The sequence below is a fragment of the Anomalospiza imberbis genome, chromosome 1 (genome assembly GCF_031753505.1).
Source record: "Anomalospiza imberbis isolate Cuckoo-Finch-1a 21T00152 chromosome 1, ASM3175350v1, whole genome shotgun sequence".
Classification (NCBI taxonomy): domain Eukaryota; kingdom Metazoa; phylum Chordata; class Aves; order Passeriformes; family Viduidae; genus Anomalospiza; species Anomalospiza imberbis.
Window position 1 is genome coordinate 72109550 of NC_089681.1, and position 24750 is coordinate 72134299.

The 24750-nt window shown below is 39.9% G+C and overlaps 1 protein-coding gene across 4 annotated transcripts in view; it reads right to left on the reverse strand.

Annotated features, from left to right (window-relative positions):
- Window positions 1-24567, reverse strand: part of SEMA5A (semaphorin 5A) — a 312741-nt gene extending 288174 nt beyond the window's left edge. The window contains exons 1-2 of one of the 4 annotated variants that reach the window (XM_068196491.1): window positions 24460-24567; window positions 5989-6064 (exon numbers count right to left, since the gene is read on the reverse strand). The gene's annotated coding sequence lies outside the window, so the exon portion shown is untranslated. Of the gene's footprint in view, window positions 1-5988; window positions 6065-23938; window positions 24087-24459 lie in introns of those variants that run through there. The other 3 variants (XM_068196480.1, XM_068196502.1, XM_068196513.1) reach the window with 3 other exon arrangements.
- Window positions 24568-24750: the final 183 nt, after the last annotated feature.

A 24750-nucleotide genomic window follows, 5' to 3' on the forward strand; every position in this document is an offset into this window, starting at 1 on the left:
ATTACATCTCTTAAAGGCTGCTTGGCTTTGTTTAGCTTCAGTTATCATGGTCTGTAAACACACAAGCCCCAAATTAGAGGACTTGTAGATCCATGTAGAGCACATTTCACTTACTGCAGTCTCCCATTTCTGCCACAATTCCAGAGGTTTCCTGCAGCTAAGCCACAAGGTCTTGCTTGTGTGGAGACATCGTAAGAGATACAGCCAGAGCCCCAGTAACCTCCCCACCCCTGAGAGCACAGTTGCTCAGAAGCTGCTATGAAAAATTTCACTAGATAAGCTCAGAGCTGACATAAGCTCAGCAACTCACAAGTGAAGAGTGAACAAGGCATCAACTTCAAGGCATCAGCAACTCACAAGTGAAGAGTGAACAACAGCCAGTGCCTACCAGTGTCTGCACGGATCCAGCCTCAGCTCATTATGGTTCCTGCATATCACCATTTGCCCACTGCCTACAGAAAACACTGGTGATTGGAGCCCAGCTTTGTATCACTAAATCCATCAGCAGAATTGGGCACCAGCATTGACAGTTGCAGCAGAGAATACAAAGAGCAGTTAAGTAACCAAGTTTCAGTCACTAACAATGAAAACAATAAAAGAATAAGTGAAAGTCTGAATGTTAGGATAAATTCACAACAAACTATTTGCAGCTGAATAATCCAACGCTACCTAAAAGCAACAGGGGAGGTAGGAGGGGAGAAAGAAAAAAGCATACAGAAAAAATAAGATTTCTTAGTTTCCTTTAATTTATAAAGGAAAAGGATTTTAAAACTTTATTATGATTTATGCGCTCTCCTCATGATGTTCTATTGGATGCTCATGCTAGAGACAAATTTAATCTACAGCCACATTCTTTTAATAGCAATTGTAGTTTATGTTCCAGGACAAGTGCCAGTAGCTAATGATCCTCCTCTTATCGATTCTGCTTGGATGGGAAGAAAACTTATTTTCCTGGTCTTGACACACAAAGCCCCTCTCTTGTATATTACAAATATAAACATGTAAAATAATTTGGGTAGTGGAAAGCATCTAACTTTTTAAGCATTTAACAAGATCAGGAACATCAGTATGGCCAGACATAAGGCCAAACAAAATCTCCTTTAGGCAAAGAAGTTTTGCGACCAATCCTTTACACTTCACTACTACTGTAGCTGCTTAAATTCCTCTGGCTACAGGAATTCTGCAGGGAAGTATTTGTTCATGGGACAGTTCTGTCTTACTGTGGATTTGTTTTTAATAAACAAGTAAATTTCTGAAGTGAAAAAAAAAAAAAGGAAACGGGTAGTGCAACACATGTACAAATAAAACACACAAATGTAATGGGCAAAGAAAATTGCTCAGTATGATCACTCTGTCAGCCATGCTTTTTTCCTACTATTTTCTTACCATCAGTAGGAACTACCAGTTCAGAAGACAAGCCAGAATATATTCAGGAAGTTCAAAACTCATATATTCTGCTCAGAATTGGACATCACCCCTTGGGTGCTCAGTCCAGGACACCAGTGATGAGTACATTTAAACCACAGGCCACAGAAGTTAAACAGATCAGAAGCTCACAGGAAAAAAAAATCTAATAAGAAGAATCTTCAGGGACACAAGATCCATTAGGTTGCAACTTACAGGATGCATCATCTAAGAAGCTGGACAAGTTATGTGAGACAGCATGAAAAATCTGCCTCCCCGCTTGATAGCCAAGTGGGAACTCTGGATCCATCTAACATTTCCCACTCGTAGTAGCAATGCTGGAATAGGCAAAGATGCCCAGTCTTCTAAAATCATAATTAGCTTTGTCAAAGAGGTACTTAAAAGAAGCTTCAGGTGTCCTATTCTCCCACTATACATAAACTTTTGGTTATAACACACTCTGGAGTAACAGACACTTCCCTAGGAGTCCCATTCTGCATAGCTGTTAGGGAACACACACAAATCATCTCACTTTCCTTTTCATTATTAATTTTTAGACTTCTAACTCAAGGCTATCTTTATCTTACCTCAGTACCAATCTGATTAATGGATGCAAACCTTTCACCTTTCAATTACACAGTAAATTTTCACTGCTTCATGAAATTGATTAATCCTGTCATATCCTCACCCATAGATAACTTAAAACGCATATTTAGTACAGAACCAATTATCTTTGACCAATAAAGGAGGCATCCTTCCTTCTTCTTATTTCCTTTGGGTCATCCTTTTTTTTTTTCTACCTATCAAGTCCTCTTAGGTGAGGTCTTTTCACTGCCACTGCAAGAACAGTGAAAAGTGAATTGTGAAACAGCACCATCGATCTCATGCTTTTAATATGTTAGCATTGGATTAATACTCTACAGGATATGTTAGACAAGTACTGGAAGTCCTCAAAAGTAAAAAGGTGAGCTAAGTCTGTAAAATGTGCTAGAAGAGGCTAAATAAAAACAAACACAGTTTGAACGTGAGTGGTTGATTGGACAATCTGTTCCAGTCCCAAGCAACCTTCACTCAGTGATTCTGTGATGGTCACAACAGCTATGCAGCACCCACCTGGGTCAGCTGGGGTGAGGAACCACAGTGACACTGTGTAGAAAGGAAACACAGCCAATGCCCAGTACTCTTTTCCCGAGTAATTAAATGCTTATCTGAAAGACCACTTTAGAAGTAGCAGACTGCCTGGAGAAAGGATTTTTATTCTCTGTTCCGTTAAGTTGGTTTCCAAAAGAGAAATCAGCTTTGAATAAGTAACGTGCACACGGCAGTGTCTAGGGGTAAGTGGCTACATTTACTTTAAACACAGTTAAAACAAAAACATTCATGAGTTACTAATCAAGCAGGACACATTTTCTTTCACTTCTGGATATCAAATGTCAGAAAGACCCTATGGAGTAAAAACAATAAAAACAAATTAACACAAAAAAATTCTTCTAGTGCCATTAAGAGCATAAAAATCTCAAGGTAAACTCAGATGATACTATAATTTACAGGAGTTAAAGCATGAACATTTTCTGTTAGCCCTTTTTCCAAAAGACCACTTACGCAAAAATGAATTCTCCTCTTTTTTCCCCCTTCTTTTTTCCTTTGTAAAATATGTGTCTGTTTGGGGAAGTGGAAACTTTCAAATGCACAGATGTTTGTGATTGCATGCTAGCAGCCTGCTGGGAACCATTAATGGTGTAGAGAGTAAAGTTATTCAATCATCCATAAGTCACTTTTCAAAAGTGTTGCACTCAGTCGAGGGGGTGATTAATGGCGTCCAGCAATGACACAGATTACCCCCTGCCCATGAAAGCTCTTTGATTTTAATGCAGTTAAGCTACTGAAGTAAACAAACCAATTTGGGTGTTCAACGACCTCTTTGTCTCATTAAAAATTATTTGACTAGACTAGTGGTAAAAGAATATTGAGTATGTCCCCAAACTCAATTTGGCATTCTGTAATCATAGCAGCAATTACATTTGCAAAAAAAAAAAAAAGGTTTAGAAATTAACAGTAGCAGAAAATGGTCAACCTTTCATTAGGGACTTTCATTATGGATTTTGGTGCGTAACGAAATTAATATTTTATAATCACCACAGTACAGCAAGCAAGCTTCTGTATGTTTCAAAGACGCCAACAGCAACTACAGTCACCGGGCAAAAGTTTCAGCAAGTATTTGCAAATTTGCTGTTCAAAAGCAGACAGCGCTCTACTCCTCCCAAGCAGGCTTCCTGCAAATTGCAAGTCCCTCATCCCTCGAGAACACCTGCTGCAGTTTGGTGTCCAGCTGAGCCTGGCACTTCATGTCAGGGCAAGTCTTCCTTCCCTCCCTTGTACAACCAAAATGATGAATATGAACGCAGCAAGTTGAATTATCAAGGCTGAGGCATTTTGTTTCTTCATTTAAACGTCAGGTACCCCATAATGATTGGAATTCACTGTTCTGGCAGTGAATTTGAGTTCACAATACCTGTGAGTATATGGCTACCTTTGTGCTCCACACACATTTAGTGACAGAGACAACTACCTCAGAAATCACAGGGAGAACCCAGTGATTTTACTTTGGCAAAGCTGAAGGCAAACTTCTGCCCGAGGAGTACTGGAGGGAGTACCCACTGTGGGCATGGCCTGATGACCACTTCAATTCTTTTTGAAGTGATGCAACAGGATGGTGCCCCAGAGCTATTTACGGTGCTAACACCACCAGCTCTGCATGAAGTCCCACACTGGTCCTGGCCCCTGACAGCTGGCTGCAGCAGCGGCTGTGAGACGGCTTCCTGTGCCACACCACAGCCTCAGGTGCCGCTTTACAGCACAGCTCAAGCACCTTCCCCATGCAGCCCACAGCCTCAACACTTCTACTGCTTAGCAGAAGTGTTACTTTCTGTTATTCACAGAGTAGCAACATTAAAAAATTACAAGACTTCATCTAAAGTGGAGCTGACAGCATTGCTATCTTTGGTTTTAGAAAATGTCACTGGACACATATTTCACAATACATCAAAGATTGCTTTCAAACCTTCAAACAGTTATCAGAGTCTCATTTTTCATCACATTCCTCCCAACAAATTGATACCAGCCTTCCGCATCTATGTCTGAGAACAACGTATCCATTTCCCACGCATCCTGATCAGCCTCTTCACTCTCAACTCACTCCAAACCCATCTCCTAACACCCCGCTACTTCCTGACCACTCCTCTCAACCTTTCTTTTATCCTTCTCACACAATTTTTAGTACTTAATCTACACAAAGCCATAGCACTGCAACCTGACAGGAGCTTCGTGAAACCTGCTTAAATTGAACAAAACGCAATGGATGGCAGAGAGAATTATTTTCCTTTGACAGTATGACACATTCAGCATTCAAAGAGTATAATAATAAAGACAGATTCCAGATCAGGACAAATAATACAGTTCACATATATCTGATGAGCATTTTAAGCTCCCAGTGTCTCATGGTACAGGACTTCTATGTAGAAGATGTTACTGTCTGGTAAATTTACAGAGGAGGGACAATCTATGAGATGAAAAGCACACAAAAGTGACAAAAAGAAACAAAGCTTAGCAAACAGGGTTAGTATTTTATTTTCTTTATCAGCATGTGATTTGGGGGGGAGGAGGGGAAAAGGTTCCAGCCATGTCATCCTCAGAACAGATATAATCCATATCAAAAAGGCCAAAGTCTTGCTCCAACTGATATTATTATATAGCATTAGAAAGCAGATTTTTGTCACCACTCCCAATTTTCACATGTAATCCAAAACACGGGAGAACTTACAGTACCCAGACTGTCAAAGTCAGTATGTAACAACTGCAACCATCCAGGTTACTTTTTACCTTATTTCTAACATTCTCATATATCAATTTACTAACTCCTCTGTTGTACTTAATATGCAACAAAACTTGCAAGGTTCTAATTAAAAATAATCACATATTTCCAGCAAGATGTATCTGGTGTAGCTTTAGTTCCAAATACAAAGTGAAATATAAGAGAAATATGTTGACTTGCTAATGTTTTAAAAAAGAATTTACATTTTTAGAGAATGCTACCTTTTTAGCTTTTAAGTTTTGTGTCCTACTTTCTGGTCTATTAAAATATGTCTTTGCTTTTTAATTTAAATTATCTTCTCTTTACCCTTTCTTCATTTCTTAGTTGACAGGTTATTATTGCTCCTCATGGAGAATGCTCTTCAATAAATATGACTATTTTAAAGCTGCATCTATTTACTCTCACTCATTTCCTCACCTGAAGCAGTTGCAATGCTATCTACCCTATTATTTTAAAGGAGCTTCATACATAAATTAAACCTAAAGAATCAAAACCAGAGCATTAATTGTTACTGTAAAACTGAACTGAGCTATGCAAGGAAGCTACAGATACTGAAATCTAGAAATCTGTTGTCAGCATGGATTTCTGTGTCACTTCCACTACAACTTTCTTATTTGACCTCTGCCAAACATCCCATAGTTTAATGCAAAGGACAAAGCAGAAAAGGCACACGGGGTTTTTTGTTGAGATTTCTTTGTTAAAGCTGTTCTTACCGCTAGCACATGCAGCTTCTTATAGCTTCATCCTGAATGATGTCTTCTCAGATAAAAATCTTCTCCAGTCTGTAACCTGTCCACAAAAGTTGAGAAATTTCATTGTTTTCAATTATGTTTTGTAGAAAGTGGGCAAAGGTGATCTGACAGCATCGAGATAACAGAGGACTGTTTAGAAGTCAATAAATGTTGTTAATGATTTCTATGTCTGATAGCTAAAATTGCAATTTTAGCTTCCTGACAGAGTCAGGAGGCTGCAAAGAACTCAGTAAGGCACCAATAAAGAAAAAAAGCCCCCTACTGCTCAGTCAATAACCATTCTGAAATTATAAAAGCAGAAAGACATGTCATTTTCTGAAGACAGTCCAGGTGTTAATCATACAAGGAAAGAGCTTAAGGCATAACTTGCTCTTCTCTCCCTCATCATTTTTCTTTTTTAAATAAAAGCTTGCTTTTCTCCCAGCAATGTTTACATACAGCAAAGGCAGTGAGTTCTTACATCTCATATTTCAAATGTCATTCAAGCTGTTTGTCAATCTGTCCTAAAATGTCGTATCATAAAGAACTAGTCGCATTTTCTACTTCTCATGCAAGTCTCCAGTTGTCATCTAAACAAGATGGAGAACTTTCTTCTCCACATCTAAAGCATCTTTGTCTAAAATTAGTGTAAAAACTCACAACAATATGGGAATAATTTACTTCTGTGAAGCTTAAATCCTTCTTATGAAAAGAGATGAACCATCTAAGCCACAGACGTGGCTGTTCAGAGAGATTAATTAAAAACGCTTTGCCTCCACATCGTCCATTTACTGAGAAGCACAGAAGCCGAGGGGGAAGCAGAGTCCATGAAAAAGCTCAGCCTTCAAGAGTTTTCTTTTCACTAGCCCCCATCTAGGCCAGCACAACTGCTGGAGTTGAAATAAGCATTAAAATGGTCATTTTCAGAGAAGGGGAAAAAAGTGCTGTTGCCTTTTTAAAATTTTTTTTCCCTAAATCTTAGAACACAGAAGAATTTAGAACAATATTGGTTTCTCCAGTCTTTCTTTTTATTATCTTAAATGTATTTTTTAACTGTTCATGTTGTTGTCCAGGTTAATACTAGAACAGCATGGGATTTTTTCTTTATCAGAGTATTAGAAGCTTATTAGTGCTCAGTTTTTTAAATTATTTTTAAATAAGTTCACTGAATTTGGATATAATTAACCTATTTACCCATACAGCACATTCCACTGTAGAAGTCTGAACTCCTTTACAAAAGGTTTTAAAGGCTTCCACATATTAGTTCCTTCCTTAGACAGGAGAAAGGCATTATAGGCCCATATTTTTTTCAATCTGTTATTTATGTGCCTTTATAATAGGTATCATGCTTAGAAAATAACTACAACTTCATTAGATCTCATGACACAGCATTCAGTTTTCCCAAAATTCATCCTGTACTGAATATTTTCTTAGATGGTTCTTTTTGCTGCTTGCACTTACCCACACACATCAATTTCACTTAGAAAGTAAACCAGATCCACAGAACTCATTTCTGCTTCTAGCTAATGCACTTAGTTTCATTGTGGCTGCTGCCCTTGTAACACCATTCACTTTCATGGCTGTAATATTTGTTCCTCCAAGGTGCAAATAAGAAGCAGAGATCCTTGTGACACCACACCACACTACAGACCCATTATTGCCAGGTTTATTTTGGTGGGCAAAAGCTTACTTCTCTTCCTGATTTTTTTTTTTTTTTTTTTACTTATTGTTCCTACAATAGCAAAGATAATTAAAAAAGCAAACTTGCTTAGGCCACTGGGTTTAGGTTTACTGAGCACTTCCATTTCCATAAAGACATGATGCATTTGCAATCACTTACAATTACCTTTATTAAACATTTTATATGTGTGGGGGTTTTCCCTGTGAGCTTTTTTAAAGCACAAGTACTGCTCAATCTTATCACTGTTTTGAAGCCTGCCACTAGTCTACTACGGCAAATAAACAGAATAAGCTTCTGCTACGAATCTTTGGAGAAATTACACTTCTGTCTTACCCACTGTACTCATTATGTCCCCTTCAATACACATGAATGGCTTTCTCTTTACTCTAGTCATGAATATTACACCTAAAAATCCAGCCTCTTCATCGCAGTATTACCTAAACTCTTACAAGTGAAAGTAATGAAAATAACAGATATCATCTAAATTAAGAATGAATAATTTATTTTACCACCCAAGAAGCTGTTTGAATACTCACAAGTATTCAATATGACAAGGAATTGCTGTAAAAAAAAACCTGTGACCCAGGCAATAAAGCTCTGCAGATGAATCTGAAAATGTGAAGCAGCAGTCTCTCACCTTACTTACAGATATTGTTAAAAAGTCAGAAGTCTATTTATAGCCTCCAAAATATTAAGTAATACACTCTGAATTTAAAAATTATGATCACACATATTTAAAACATAAAAAATAAAGGAAACCATCTTTTTCCTAGGTGTTTGTCCTCTAGGAGAATATTTACATACACAGAGTTCTGTTGTCTCTCCTGCACCCTGCCCACACACATACAGTCATCTACAGAGAGAGTGAGAAACATATGCTCTTGCTTCCCCATCTGAAAACAAACACAGTAGCTAACACCTGTACTCCATAATTATGTCATAAGAAAATTATCTTATTTCTACAAGTCATTCCAGTGGGTTTTAAAGAAACCTGCTGCCCACAGTTATTAAAAATCCTATGTCCTGCTATTGTTCCAGAAACAGGAAAAAGAGGGCAGAATAATGGAAAGAAACTGTCAGTACAGACTTTCCCCATACAACACTCATCAAGTAATTAATCAAACCATAATACCCGAGCTCTATTTCTCTTCAAGCTATACATTCCCCTAATGCATGGGTAGAACTTTGCTTCAAGCTTATTTGGCCAAACTCTACTGGAATGCTACAAGCAAAAGAGAATAACATGAAATAAAATCACACTCAAACCTGCCAGCTGGCTGTGTGTCTATATGTATTATCAGAAAGAAGTCAGGATCTACTGATACTCCCAGCTGAAGTCAGCTGGAATTGTGCCACTGACTTTCATTCACGCAGAACCACGACACTAAACATCTCTGGCTAAGGCTTTGTTTTAATTGCTATGAAACATTCACATTTTGATGCCATATAAAGAACCACAGCAAGAGCAGTAAGGTAACCTTGCATAAAACCATAAAATGTTTAAAATAAGTATGTTGAGACCTGCTTGAATAACAGAGGGTGCTGAATACAATTTAGTGCTTGTGACCACCTGCAGTGCTATATCCAGGATACAATGCTAAATTTAGATTCCTGGATGAATGCCCACTGTAGGTTATGCTATTTTTACTAAGTTCTGACATGTCTGTCCAATGGCACATCTCCATTTCTGAAGTGGTACTGAAAGGCTATTAAAGCTTCCAGTTACCACTTGGCTCAAAACTGCAAATTACAAGTACTTTCACCAAACTGTTCTTCACATTCTGATTGACTTTACACAAGAGAATGTACAAATAAAACCAAAACAAATACCTAAAAGCAGTATAACTAAAAACGGTTCTCCTCCCCCTGAACCATCTCATCAAAACACAAAATAATAGTATTTTTTATATATATTATTGCAATTTTCATTTCAATGCACAGAAAAAAGATAGAGTAGCCTTCTCCTTCTAGGCAGACTCTCCCACATGTCAAAATAGAACCAAAAATATAACAAAAAAACCTATGCTGACACATGTATTACTGTATTTCACATACTAACATGGATTCTGGGGGCCACAACACATCAAGTTTCAATTTAGACCTGTGAGCCATGAAGTACATTGAAAAATTCCAGATTTTCTTTTTCCATATGATTTTTTTTTTTTTACATATGAATACAGAGATTTTTTCCCAAGGGGGTATTTTTAACAGTGTTATAGGGTCAGCAAGTTTGGAATGAGCTTTAGCAGTTTAAGATTTCTATCTTTCTACTTCTGCTTCTCCCCTCTCCTGCCATTTTTCAACAGGTAGGGTGAGAGTGTTCTAAGAGATATCTTCCATTATGACAGATTTAATACATATTTAATAATAGAGACTTAAATATGGGCATGGTATTTGGCATGCATCCTGAAGCAAACCATAAGACATGTCTGCCACTCTCCAGTGAGGACAACACAGCAGTTAGGGAGAAATGTCAGCCAGAAACAGTTACATGAAGCATAAACCCCCCTGAGAATGAAAAGGTCTTTATTTATTAAATCAAATGCAAATCTTTCATTCCAGTACTTCAGATCTGTTTTTGTGGATTTTCTCAGGTATACTTAATTAAACCCACTCATCAACACCAACTTTGCTCAAAAGAGCAATTAATAAATATGGCACAGAAGCAGCATAGCCCTGGAGGAGCCTCTGACATTTGTTTGTAGTGAAGACTGTTCATTAATTGCTCCCCTCATTCTAAGCCTCTAAATTATATTTTTGACACAATACTACAAGTCATTGTGACTTATTTCTCAAGCTAGCAACATCTGCACTATGTTAGGCTAATAAAACTACCTTTAAAAGCTTTTCAAGAAGATATTTAAAGACACAGGGGAAAAAAGGAAAGTCTGGATGTGCTGACAGTGGAATAAAGAATCTGTATTGAATTTTTTACTATCATCTCAGAGTACACCTAGTATTACAGATAATTTAGGCAAATATTTTGTGTTCCATATTCGCCACAATAAACAGAACTCAGGCAGAAGTCCATCATGATTTTCCAACCTGTTTCAATGTGTACACACCAAACTAAGCATTAATACTTCACAGCTCTTCTGATGATCATAAGTTCTCAGACAAATGAAAAGACTGGCTTTTTGATTGCTTTGGTAAAAAACAGTACATTTTTATTTTTTTTCAGAAATAAAAGGGGGAGAGTAAAGAGTCTGGGTTATGAAGTAGCCACACTAAACCAAAGACCTCTGTCCAAGATAGAAAATAAAGTTGTTATTTCACACTGAGTGCGTGCTTTAATTTATGTGATGGTTTTGCTGATCTCTTTTGGGTTCCACAAACCAGGATGCATTTTATAAGTTTGAAAAACTAACTTCTTTATTTCCATAACACATATATAGGACCCACGTTAGACTTCTACTGCAAAGCAGATAATCATTCACAAAAGAAACACAAAACAAATAACAAACAAGGTACATGGAAGTTCTTACCTGGAGAACAGCTGAAAGCCCTGTAGATCCACAGACCTTCAACATGCAAATGAGAGCAGTGTCCACCCTCAGAGCTGGTGACATTAGTTCAATTAGCCTGACCCAGTTTTCCAACTTGGAATTTGCTTTCTGTAGTTCCTATTATATAGCAACTCCTCCTGCCCGCCAATTATTTAGATTAACATGGCCATCAAGTTTCACGCAGTTATGTGTGTGAGAAACTCTGTGTTAAAGCATTCATTAGCTAATTGTATACCTCTAAGCACTTTAGAAAAGCAGTGCAGCAGCAGTGGATATGGTTAGTTGGCACTCTGGTTTTTGATCCAGTCCAAAAGGAGTCTGATGCTGTAGCAGTCAGGGCGAGACTAAGAGGGTAACACCGTGCCCCCAGCGGGGTGCCAGGTGTGCAGTGCTGGAGAGAAGGGAGAAAGGTTTTCACAGTTTTGCAGTTGCCCATCTGCTAGCTCCCACCACATTGTTCTCCTACGGCACACAGGCTCTGGTTTCCTCTGAAGCCTTCTATTCCCACTCACCCAAAACATCCTATCCCACCTGTTATTTCTACCAGCTGTTTATTCCCTCTTGCCCACCACCTACATCATTATCTTTGCTCCTTGAAAAGCCCCCACCCACCTTCACACCAGCAGCTGCCCTTCTTTGTCCTGAGCTTCAGGACACAAAGCAGCAGGAAAAAAACTGACAGCTCTGTGAGTGCCAGCAGGCTCCTGCCAGCCCAAGCCCCCTGCTTGCTCAGAGTTCAGTAACAGCAGTACACTCAGCCTGGGGTACAGGAATGCAGGAAAGGTGACCTGCATGTCTTGGATGTGACAGCGCTAACAGGACATTTGGCAACCTCCTGATGGTAGCCTTCAGCTCGCTCACAGACACAATTTCCCCTGCTAGGACACCATCTTGGCTGACTCACTGCAGAGTGAAAGCAGAGAAGAGTAATTCCACCTAGTTACAAAATTCACAGCAAGTTATTACTATTGATGGATTAGGCAGAGAAGGATCAGCTAACTACACCAGCACTGCTAGAGAACTATTTGTTCATTAATACATTTACACACATTTAACCCAGAAGCAGAATGCAGGAGTGCCCCAGCCTGCCTTACACCTTAGGCATTATCCTGCACAGGACAGATCTAGCTCTAGAACAGCTGAGCCAAATTACTAACAGTAAAGCAAGGGATATTCTGATTTGGCTTTGCCTTAAAAAGTACATACAGCAAAAAGGAACTCAACAGAGCATAAGAGCTCTTTTTATTAGCATTGCTAATCTAAAATGGAGATGACAAGTAGTGTAGAACTTTTATTTCCAATTTTTTAATGAAGTAGTGCTAAATGTCAACCCTCAATATTCCACCCCTCTTCATTAACATTAAGCAACCTAATGTTTAATTAAGAACCCTACAAAAGCAACATACCACTGCACATTAACTGAATTACTATATTAGGACCTACTGATGCCACTTTCAGAACTACAGCTGCAGTTCGAGGCAGCAGAACCTGAAGAATTTAGAAATTAAAACATAACAACTGCACTTAAATCTTACAGAACACAGACACTTAATCACAGCCTGCAGTAAGAGCATGGCAAGATATACCATCAAATCAGAGGCAAACTATGGAGAAACATTTGCACTTACAAAGTGTTCATCAGCTTTCAGAAAAGTATATTAAAATCTAAAGTGTCTATGTACATTAGAGTAGTCCAATTAGCCTGTCCACATTTCTGGTTCATCTAAATTAACATAACTTTATAATTTACAAAAATTCTTCTGATTCAATTATATTTTCTGAATCCAGTTAAATCACTTAATCACACCTGCCTTTAAAAGATCCCACTAATCATGAACGATTAATCCAAATGACATTTCTGTTATTAACTTTTTTCACTCTACAGCAAAGGTTGCTGCATTTATCCCTGCAGTCCAGCTTGCCAGAATAAAGTTAAGTTTATGAATTTTGGATATTACACAGTCAATATTTGATACCAATATTTCTTTGTTCTTCAAAGAGATGAGCTCTTCAGAGCTCAAAATAGAACTATCAACTATCAGAACAGTGTCCTGATCTCTGTTTCAATTCACTTTTGTCTTCAGAACAATTTTGTGCACTAACCACTGGACTGAAGTTGATAAGTTCTTCCCAGCAGAAAGGCCTCTCTCTCCTCCCACTATTACTTTGTGGGATACTACAGCAGCAATTTGACTATAGAAAAGAAGATATTATTATCTATTATCTAGCCTGTGTCACTGCTTGACAAACTAGAACAGACTGCAAAACTGTGGTGAATGCATGTGTGTGGAGAGGGAAATAAAACGTCTACCCCTAAGCAAGCACCCCTACAAATATGTTGAAGAACTGTAAGGTAAGGTTAATTTTCACCATTCATAGAGTAATTCTGTTTGCAAGGAGTTCTTTAGAAAATTACAAGTATCACAGATATATTTTACTATTAATATGAATCTTTTAAATTATAGATAAGTTTTACTGTAAGGAGGCAACATTACTATGAACCAGTAACCTTGCTAGAATAATTTTGGTCACTGAGCCCCATCCAACAATTTCTACACAGAAATTATTGCTCAAATGAGTTCTGTCTAGCACATTATTCATTTAATTCATATACATTTGTCACACATTACTAAAGTAACTATCAACACTGTAGTTTTACTTCAGATATGTGTTATACTTCCTTTTCCCTTGATGGATCAGAACCTTGAGTGAACAGAACATGTGACCTACAGGTTACAGGCAGCTGCCTGTAACAGAAATGCCAGAGGAAGGCAATTAGCTTGTGTCTCCATCTTGCTTTATGCCACACTACAGAAGACATCAGAATCATTAAATCATGGAATGATTAGATTTGGAAGGGACCTTAAAAATCATAGAATCATTAAGATTGGAAAATACCTCCAAGGTCATTTACTCCAACGTTTGATGGAACACCCCCTATCCACTAAACACAGCACTAAGTGCTACATCCAGTCCCATCTTGAACACTTTCAGAAAATGTAACTCCACCACTTCCCTGGACAGCCCATTCTGATGCTTAACCACCCTTTCAGTGACGAAATTCTTCCTGATGTCTGACCTGAACTTCCCCTGGCCCATCCTGAGGCCATTTCCTCTTGTCCCATTGCTAGTTGCCTAGGACAAAAGGCCAACCTCTTCCTTGCTACAACCTCCTTTCAGATAGATCACCTAGTCCCAAACCACCTGCCATGGCCAAGGAAGCTTCCACTAGACCAGGTTACTCAGAGCCTCATCCAGACTGGTCTTGAAAACCTCCAGAGACTGGGAGTTCACAACCTCTCTGGGCAATCTGGTCCAGTGCCTCAGCATCCTCACTTACAGTACAGAATTTCTTCCTAATATCTAATCTAAATCTGCTCGCCTTTAGCTTAAGGCCATTCTCTCTTGTCCAGTCACTACATGTCCTTGTAGAGTCCCTCTTCAGTTTTCTTGTAGGCCCCTTTTAGGTATTGTGAGGTGCCACACGGTCTCCCCAGAGCCTTCTCTTCTCCGGGCTGAACAGCTCCAACCCTCTTAGTCAGTCCTCACAGGAGAGGTGTTCCAACTCTGCTATCCTCTGGACTCATTCCAACAGGTCTGGAAACATTAGAAACTTGGCAAGAGTTAGCAGTAAATCTTTCAGGACTTACTGAAGTAGAACTTTGAGTAAAGAAGGTTTAAAGAAAACATAGTTCACAGATGATATTTAAATACAGAGTCTACAAAATCTTTTCCACAGGACTGCAAGTATGAAAATATTACTGCCAGAAGTATGAGAAGTATCTTACCATTTCAGTGATTCTGCATATTGACTTGCATCCTTCACTTCCCATGCTGAGCTGCAGTGGAATGCACTGGGAGTGATCTTGCCAGACAAAACCAATTCCATCCATAGACGCCCTGGGGCAAGGATGCTACACTTCCATTCATTTTTGAGCACCTGGGTATACCCCCAGAAAAACTGGATAATGGAAAATTGATGCAACAACTTTCTCTGTTGACGAATTCCTGGAACCAACATGCAAGTGTTGTCCAGAAAAATTGGATTCATTACCCAGTGTGCAACAAGCCAATAATTACACACTCAAGGGAGATACTGCTTTTTTATTTTAGAGTTGCACAAGCCTGGGTGCTCAGTGATACTACACAAATCAAGCATGCCAACTACCAAAACTTTTTACTATTTATATATTTTAGCAAACAAAGGAATTAGTGTTCATTGGCTACAAGTTACATAGTTCTCTTATTAATTAAGAGAATTGTCTTGCTTCCCATGTTAATTAATCCCATGCTCAGTGCTTCTCTTATTTTGAGTTGCAGGGTTTCTTGGGTCAGCAGTCTGTGAGTTTGTGGCCACAATCTGCCCCTGCCAGAATTACCCTTTACCCAGACAAAGCTGATTTCAGCACAGATGCTGAGTTAGTTGGCTTTGTTGGATTCTTGGCAGTTCTGACAGATGCCTTCGTGGCCCTTAATTTCTGCATTCTGTGTGTCCACTATCAATGGTGGACATCCATCTTCCCAAGCTTTGTTAACCTCCCCCTAGGTCTGAGATCACTGCAGCATGTTCAGCCCTAAACCTAAACAAGGCAATTGCACCAACAAGTAATTTGTTCTTCTAACACCTGGACATCACTTAGAGCTTGCTTGTTAGCTGCTCTCTGTTTCATGGATTACATCTCCCTTCTTGTTGATTAGGCTTAAAAGTATAGAAAGATGAAGTATCAATGAACATTCTTTCTTAAAAAAATTTTACATATATCACAGGTTGCAACATAAAAACTACAGTTACAAGCCCGAATGCTGTTTATATGGTGAATCTTGGGAACAGCTGTGGCAAAAAGAAGCCAAATGAAACATTTCAGAAGAAACCACCAGTTGTCATTGCTAAAGCTGAAGAGATTGTCTTCTGCTCATCACTTTCTTCCTAGTCAACTGCCTGACAGAGCAATTCCAAATTCACAATTTCAGTCACAATATGACATGTAAACCTGAACAATATAATACTAAGTCTTGTTAACTCAAATTCTTACCACTTAGTCATAAAAGTAAGGCTCCTGTAAGCACTCCAGTTCACACAATGTTAATGTTCTTAGAACAAGTAATATAATTATGGAAGTAAAAACAGATGCTATTATAAAGCCAAAAGTTGAGGTTTTTTCTCTTCTTAATGTTTTGAGATGAAAGGTGGCATTAAAGCACCTAAAAGACACAATGAATGGTATTCAAGGACAGACAATTTTTTTCAAAGACTGATCATTCCAATTATCAACTATCTACAGATATTAATACAAACACAGAAACACTATTCTTCAAATGAAGATTAATTAGTAGAAAATAAGTTTTTATGTGGAAGCAAGAACATTCAACACATGCAAAATCTCTTACAAAGGTTAGAAAGTTTTAGTCCCCAAATACTCAAGGAGACAAGGTACCCAGACATCATAAAGCAACACTTTTCACAATGTAGAAAGGGGCAAGAGAAGAAAAGCAACCAACTTGGCAAGAAGCAAACTAAAGCTGTTAGTTAAAACCAGAAATTTCTAGATCCTCAGGTTTTATCTGTATTCAGGTTCTCTAGACTAGATCTAGAGAACAGCGACAGATAAAGTGTATGCACAGAGCTGGGAACAGGCCTGGTGTCAACTGCTCCAGTTATTTTGCATGCTGTTTCCAAAATTTTCAGTGTTGGCACTGTTAGAAATTTGGGGCTTATAAAAAGATCAAAGTTGATGAGAGTACCAGGAAAAAAAAATCCCAAAACTCTTGTTTAAATTTTTTTAAAGGAAATGCTAAATCCCAAAAATAAACAAACACATGCAATTATAAATCAGATCTGGTTTATACAGAGTTCATAATAAATCTGAAAGGTAAGTTAAGCACCTTATTTTTTCCTCACAAGCAAATGGAGTTTGGAGTTAACTTTATTTCCAGTTAAACAAGTCTTACATTTCCCCTTATTAAAATATTAGTGATATGTCTCTGCAGCAAATTAATTCTTTTTTTTAGCCTTTTGGTAAAAAGAAACAATTACAACACAGCAGCTTTACAAGTGAAGCTGAAGGACAAGCTTTCTCAACAGTCATCCTATAAAAAGACTAACGTGTCTTTTTCCCAAGAGGCAGATAGCCATTGCCAGCAATGAGTTCATAGGGGTACTCTAAGAAAAATAACATGCTTGCTCAAGTTATTTTAAGACCACTTTATGATTGTGGGTTTGAGAGAAAAATATAAAGACTCAAGTTAAATATCAGAATTGTTTACTCTATTTCACGATTATTTTTCTTCAAAATTTGATACTGATCTCGTCGGCCTTCAGATTCAATTAATGTGCAAAACAATCTCCCCTGACAGTTACAGATAAGTGAGCAAAAATGGAATTTTCTAATCAAAGCTACTCGCAAACTCGCTTAAAGAAAGACTACTGGAGGAAAAAAATCAAGTTCCCCCACCCAGATAATGAATTTAATTTAAAATAATAGACAACAATGGTAAAAAGAACAGCAATTCAGCTCTAGAGCCCAGATCTCTTTTTGCTGTTGTTGATAGTTACACTTTTTTTTTTTGTAACCGACCATTTAAGGACAATGCCCAGGCTTTTCTGGGTTGCCTTCTATATTAAAGATGCAGCTAATGCTTAGGCAAAGAGTCTGACACTATGTGCTTAGGAAAGCAACAGAAGATAAACTGGAAAATCCAGCAAATTTCTTGGACAATTCAAGAAAGTCTGTAAACTCTAACTAAGACAACAGAATAACATCAGTTAGACAAGTCTCGAGAGTCCAGGGTAGCAGCATTTTCAGACTTCTACCCATATACATCAAGAGAAGTTTTCTTCCCATAAACACCAACTTGCATGTCTCTAGAACTGTACACATGAACTCATGCTCCTGGCACATAAATGTAGAAGGGCTTTGTGGCTTTCTACTATCAATTCCAACAGCATGTATCAGAACCCATTACCATTTTTCAGTAGAGTAAGGTCTGGCAGATAAGGTCCGGAAGACTGAACTTCAGTATTTAACAGGCTATTACCCTGAATTTCCTCACTTCTGACACACTCAAGGGCAGTGCAATGAGGTGTTGCTGCTCAGGTACCTCACTCCTCAGGAGGCAAGTTTAGACTGTTATTGAAGACAGGCATGCAGCTATGCCTCAGTCCATTTGCAGTCTCCACAAGACAGCTTGCTGCCTGTTATAGGGCTGATATAAAAAAAAAGCTGTCTGGATGCACTCTAAAACACTGAGGCAAAATCCTCCACATTTCATTGCTATTTGAGGTACCAATAAGAATTTTATTCTGCACACACAATCCTCCACTCCTTCCTCACCTGACAATAGCAACCACCTGCAGTTACACTGAGACCAGTGCCTGTGGGCCTTACTGGGATTGGTGGCCATGGGTACTTCAAAGGCAAAGTGTTAAGAGGATCAGTTCCACAATACTGTTTACACTGTGGTTCCACATGAATAGCTATGCTGGCACAACTAAAAGGACCCAGCAGGCAACGGTCTGACACAGTCCCAAAATTTCCAAGGAGAACAAACTACAACAGCACTCTCTGACTCTCTGATGGCACAGCATCCTCCATCTATATCGGCCTGCCTTTGGGAATCACAGCATACCATGGTGTTCTGGTCACAAAGAGAAGTTGTTAACAGTGGACAGGAATTAAGGGGGTTCTCTGCTTGGTTGGGTTTTTCTAAAGTATTTTATCAAGTGAGAACAGTACATAGATTTACAGGGTCAGAAAATAAGCACAACAGACAACAACAACAGTACCAACATCATCTTTAGCAGCTTCTGCATCAGAGCTACTGATGAGGATCATCGGAGTCATCGGGCTCTTGGCTACCCCAGGCTGATAGACCTTGAAGAGCACTATCAGAAAACTATCCAAAGCTGAAATCCCATCTTTTGCCTAAGCTAGGAGTCCCGTTTTGCAGCACTGGGTAATATAGCATCTGGCACTAGTAACAATTTTGTGTACATACTGTCTTCTAGATATTTCATTATCATTGCTTAGTTTTAAAAAGCAACAAGGAAAAGCATGCACTGGAGCATGAGAAGAAGCTAGAATTTGGACTACACACACACAGTTTATATGACAAAAACTAACAACCATATATCGCTATTGCAAGTTCAGAATGAGAAAGCAAGTGAGACCATCAAGAGAAGAGACCATCAGCAACTGAACTCATGTTAAGTAACATAACAGCCCAATGACTGTGGATAATTTCTTTCCAGTCTTCAGCTTTGACTACAACTCAGTAAAGAACCCCTAAAACTCTGCCAGACATTGAGAGAGACAAAGCAATACACATAACCTGTTTTCCTGTAATTGGCAAGGCCAGGAGTTTTTCTTCAAGTACTTGGTGATTTCACTATCAGACAAAGTCAACAGAAATAGTTTCATCCCATACATTTTCTCCCACAAGAAGGTAATTTCAGCCATGCTCCCGGGGAGCCTTTCAAAACATTTGCCAATGCAAATGTTTATGGGTTTCCAGTGAAAGCAGGTCACTAAAATGACACAGTGAAAAAAACATGTACAAACAGTGAAAGAAAAAGGCAACAGGAATTTCTGAAGAGACTGTATGCTGAAGAAAACACAGTGAAGAACAACTGCCTAATAACTTTTAAAACTACAAACAAATACTTATTCTCATGCCTTTGTAGAGTTCACCAGTAACAGAAATTACTGATTCAGCAATAAGATTACTGTGGGTCAGAAGAACAGGGCCTCAAATTATTAAAACATTCTCTCCTTAGCTACAGAGACCTTATAGTTAACCTTATATTAAGCATTCCTGATTCCCAGTTAAACCTAAGTCTAACAAGAAAGCACATTTCAATAGCATTCTGGGCTTCCAACTAGCCTAGCAATTCACAGAAGGACAATAGCACAAAAGACAGCAGCTCAATTTTGAAATGTTGAGAGAGGTGGGGAAAAGAAGTGGGGAAATCACAGTACAGCCCATTTCTTCAGCACACCCAATTCACATTATAAGCCAATCCTGCAATCACATGTGCTCTAATTCATTCATCACATATATTTAGTAATGCCTAAGAACATATCCTTGTATGAGAAAGAGAGCAAAGTAAAAGTCTGCATTTCAGTATTTTCAAAGTTATAATTTCTCTGAGCTTCTCCTAAATTAAACAAACACTGCAAAATGGATGCATGTTGCTATTCATCTAGCAAGGGATTAAAAAAATCAGTACATGCCAAAGATTCAGAGCTGCTCAATCAACATCCCCCAAACAAAACTAATCTCTACTACTGAGGTCGGTAACCATTAAAAGATTGACCAGTTCTATCAGAAATTAAGACCCAACAATTCTAAGGTATACTGGAGCTCAATGATACATCCTGATTTTAAAAAGTGGAGAAGGAATGAAAAGCTGTATTATACGTCTATCATGCAAGAAATTTCGTAACAGATAAGCTAATTGAAGGTAAGTCTGGAAATTATAGCACGGCTAACATGCTACACAGCATTTAAACTTTCTGAACAAGTCATTCAAACTGTTGACAAAGAAAAGATAATATTTGAAAAGATAAGTTTCAACAGTTGAGTTAAACTCAAGAGTTTCATTGCAAAGGCCTCAGTGCAGACTAAGTATCAACCCCAGTCTTCTGCTACTATCATTGACAAACACCAGCTTTCTTGTGAGTTGCCTGACTTTCTAATATATACTGGGACACCAGGAAATTTCTTCCAAAATCAATCTCCCCGACCAGATTAATTTTATTAATATATTTATGTATGCAGATAAAAAGTTGATACTACACAGCAGATAATTGGATTGCATCAAAATGCCCGTGGGAAAACACAAATTTGAGAATAGATGCATGAAAAAATCCACTAAATGACAAAAGATTTGAGTGCTTCATACTTTGGAATATACATTCCAGAAAAAAATCAAGAGGATGCTAATTAGACTGCAGTTTGGGGATCTTTACTTTGGTTTACATTTGCTACCTTCCTGACAAATGTTAAGCAAATGTGCTATAGTTAGATACAAACTGGCAAATTTCCTAAAGAAATCATAGGACATATTTATAAGGAAAACTAAAAAAAAAACAGCCCCAACCGGTTTTTTTTTAAAAAACAATTTGCCGTTTTAGCAAACACAGATTTAACAGAAAACCATACCTGAAGTGCACAACTCGGGCTGTGGCACTCCCCAGGTGTCTGTAAGAACTGCAGATAGCAGAGTGCCACCTGCCTTTCACGGGTCACAGCTGCAATGCTGCAGCCTGGAAATTAAATCCAGCCTACCGCCAATAGCTGGCAAACATACCTCAAAAGGGTCAGTTTGAAAAATGTTTCTAGTGTTTGACAAAAATAGAATTAAAAAAAAAAAAAAAAACCACAAGAACTCGTTCTTTGGAAGCAGCTACAGTTTTGCAAAACACATTAGGAGAGAACGAACATATAGGCTGTAACTTAACACTGTTTCCAAATCGAAATGCAAACACGTGCCAGAGAGGATAAAAGGATGATAATAGAGAGAAACAGACTGATTAACAATAATTTGGAGAACTCTGCATTAACAAGAATGCCCATTAAACATTTCCATAAAATGATGCTACTGAAAAGGAGAAGCTCCTCGGTGCTGCTTCCTATAATTACGGCCATAGCAATAGCAATTCATCTCAGGAGCCATAGTAACTTCAGAACAGACATTACCAAACATCAAGAGCATATCAAAATTTTATAAACCAGATGTTAAATCTAAAGCTAAATCATATTTCACTGCTATTCAGAAGTCCATCATCACAACATACTAACCAATTACTAGATACTGCTTTAAATGAAGTAGCACAGTACCAGATTTCACACACCCTCCTCCCCACTATCAACAGATAGTACTGGTAGTACACACCTACTATCAACTGATAGCAGTACCAGCAATCCACTTACGTGTCCCACAGCACAGAAATCAGACCCAGCCAACACTGCTGATAAAGCTGTTGCAGACCAGAGGGCAGAGACGGGTCTCTCTGCTCCTGCTCACCCCAGGAGCTTAGCTGCTCCCTTGGCTGAATTCCTGCATGCAACCTCTAACACCAAAGCCAACATTTGCAGGATAATTATGTTGTATTTCTGTAGTTCACAGATTGTAGTGTACAGCTACTCCCTGAAAAGTAATGAACTTCATTCACTGAAAATCCTGTATTTGTAAAAGACTATATCAACAGAAGTCAGTATCCACGTGGTTTCACTAAGTAGCTGGGGGAAAAGAAAGTGAAAAACAAACGACCACAAAACTCTTTCTTCTGAAAACAGCAGCAATACAGTTACCACCCTCTGCATCTCTGCCCAGCAGGAAATGAGTACAACAAACCTGCTACAACCATGTTTATGGATCATTACAAAGTGCACAGGCACTCCTACTACCTGTAAGTATTTTATGAAAACAGCACTAGTTAAAGATTAAAAGAAATGAGACACTTCAGATATTAATGCCTTCAGGTTTGTCAACCAAAACAAATCTGTAACAACATCCCAAGGAATAAGCAGTACAACTCAGAAGCCAGTGTTTACACTACTTAGTTCAAAAGAACAGAGAAGAAAACTGCCACACTCCAGAGCAAAACCTTAGCTCTCAGCAGGACTCCACACAGCTGTTCAGCATTAAAATGAGAAAATGAGATGAATTCATTAGTAAATGTAATAAAGTTATATTATTGGTACCTGCTGGAGAGGAAGGTGGGAACACAGCACAAAATCCAGAAATCTACCAACATCTTTCACTCTACTAAGCAAAGTAGCAGAGGCCATAACTCAGCCTTTCAAGGCAGAAATACACTTTTGATTGACTATGTGTTACATATATGGCATGAACAAGTTCAACAATTCTAAGTCAAACTTTACTGAACTGAATCAGCCTTATATAACAATCAGGAGATGCTCAAACTCCTAGAAATAAGATTTGAGTGCAATTTCCACTACGTGAAAAAAATCTACTCTACATCACTCTAGCTGGGTTAGCATCATATCAGGCTTTTACATCAAAATTCAAACCAAGAGTGGTTAGTCAGCGTTCAGAAAGTAAAACCTTCAGATGCACTACCTTAAGGCTCCTGGAACATGCTATCACTATAACTTTAACACCATGTTTTAGTTTTAGAATGTTTTTCACAGCTATAATCTTGCAAATTCTAACCATCTTCACAAGGCTGCGTGCTCCTATATGCACAGACCTCTCCTGCCAATAGTCCTGTTTACTGAGGGAGCAGATGCACTGACAGCCCCCTCCAGTCCAGCTGCTCCCCCAGGAATAATCCCGGGCAGATTATCGTTGTGTCAATCTGCAATGCAGACTCAGCATCTGGAATGATACAACAAACCCTAATAGTTGTCATTTATCTGGTAAACAATCCTCACAGAAGGATACAATTGACTGAGGTGTTTCCATCTGCATCGTTGTGGAATGGTAAACTAACTCCCCAACTCAGAAAGTGCCGAAATACAGTCACGCCACAGACCGAAGATAGTGCAGTTAAATAAAACAACGAGAATAAAAGCACATCGGGGTTTCAAATCGTACTACACGAACATCCCACTGAAGACCCACGTTTCTCAGACAACTGACGGTGCCTTTCACGCCACTTCTCTCACCAGAAGATGAGCCTGAGCAAACTTCACTTGCTGAAGTGTGACAAAACCCTCCGAAACGTTCCCGAGCCATCGGCTGCCTCTCCGCAGCCGGGGCTCAGCGACAGCAACGCACCTCACTCTCCTGGGCGAAAACGCGCTCCCGCGGGCGCGACTCCGAGGGCAAGCGAGGCGCGGGGGTCCCACGGCGCGGAGCACCCGCGGTCCAGGTTCCGGCCCCTCTGGAGATGCGGCTCCCTGTCCGTCTGTTTTTTCTGGTCCCGAGTAAACAGCACCGTCTATGGGGAGAACGCCCGCCCGTTCTGAAAGGCTCGGTGGACTTTCGGGGGTGGGGCCGGGCAATGCCCGAGACGGGCTCCGAGAGCCGGCAGCGCTCCCGGGCACCGGAGCACAGCGGCAGCGGCGCTCCGCCTCGCTGCCGGCTCCCCCTGCCGGCACCCTGCGTCGCTCCCGCCCGGACCCCAGCCCGCCTGGCCCCGGAGCCCCCCGGGGCGCCCGGCGGACACCGGGGCGCAGCCACTGGAGGATCAGGGAGGCGGCCCCGTTCACGGACAGGGCGGCCGGGAACGCGCAATGCCCGCGGCGCTCCCAAAGCGCCGCTGCGGCGAGGAGAGAAGAGGGGCCGGCAGGGGTTACCTGGAGGCGCCGTGGGCAGCTCGCCGCGGCCGGGCGGGGGCTCCGCCGCCGCGCTGATGCCCGCTCCCCGCCTCACGCCGCCATGGCCGCAGCCCCGCCGAGCCGCCCGTGCTCCGCTCGCTCCCACCAAGTTTGCGGCGCGGCAGCTGCGCGCCTCGCCCGGCGGCCGGACCCAGCGCCCCGCCGCGGGGGCGGAGCAGCCGCGGCCGCCCGGCCCCGGCGATGCGGTGCGCGGCTCGGCTCGGCTCGGCTCGTCCCGCAGCCGGCGATGCCCCGGGCTGGGGCGATCTC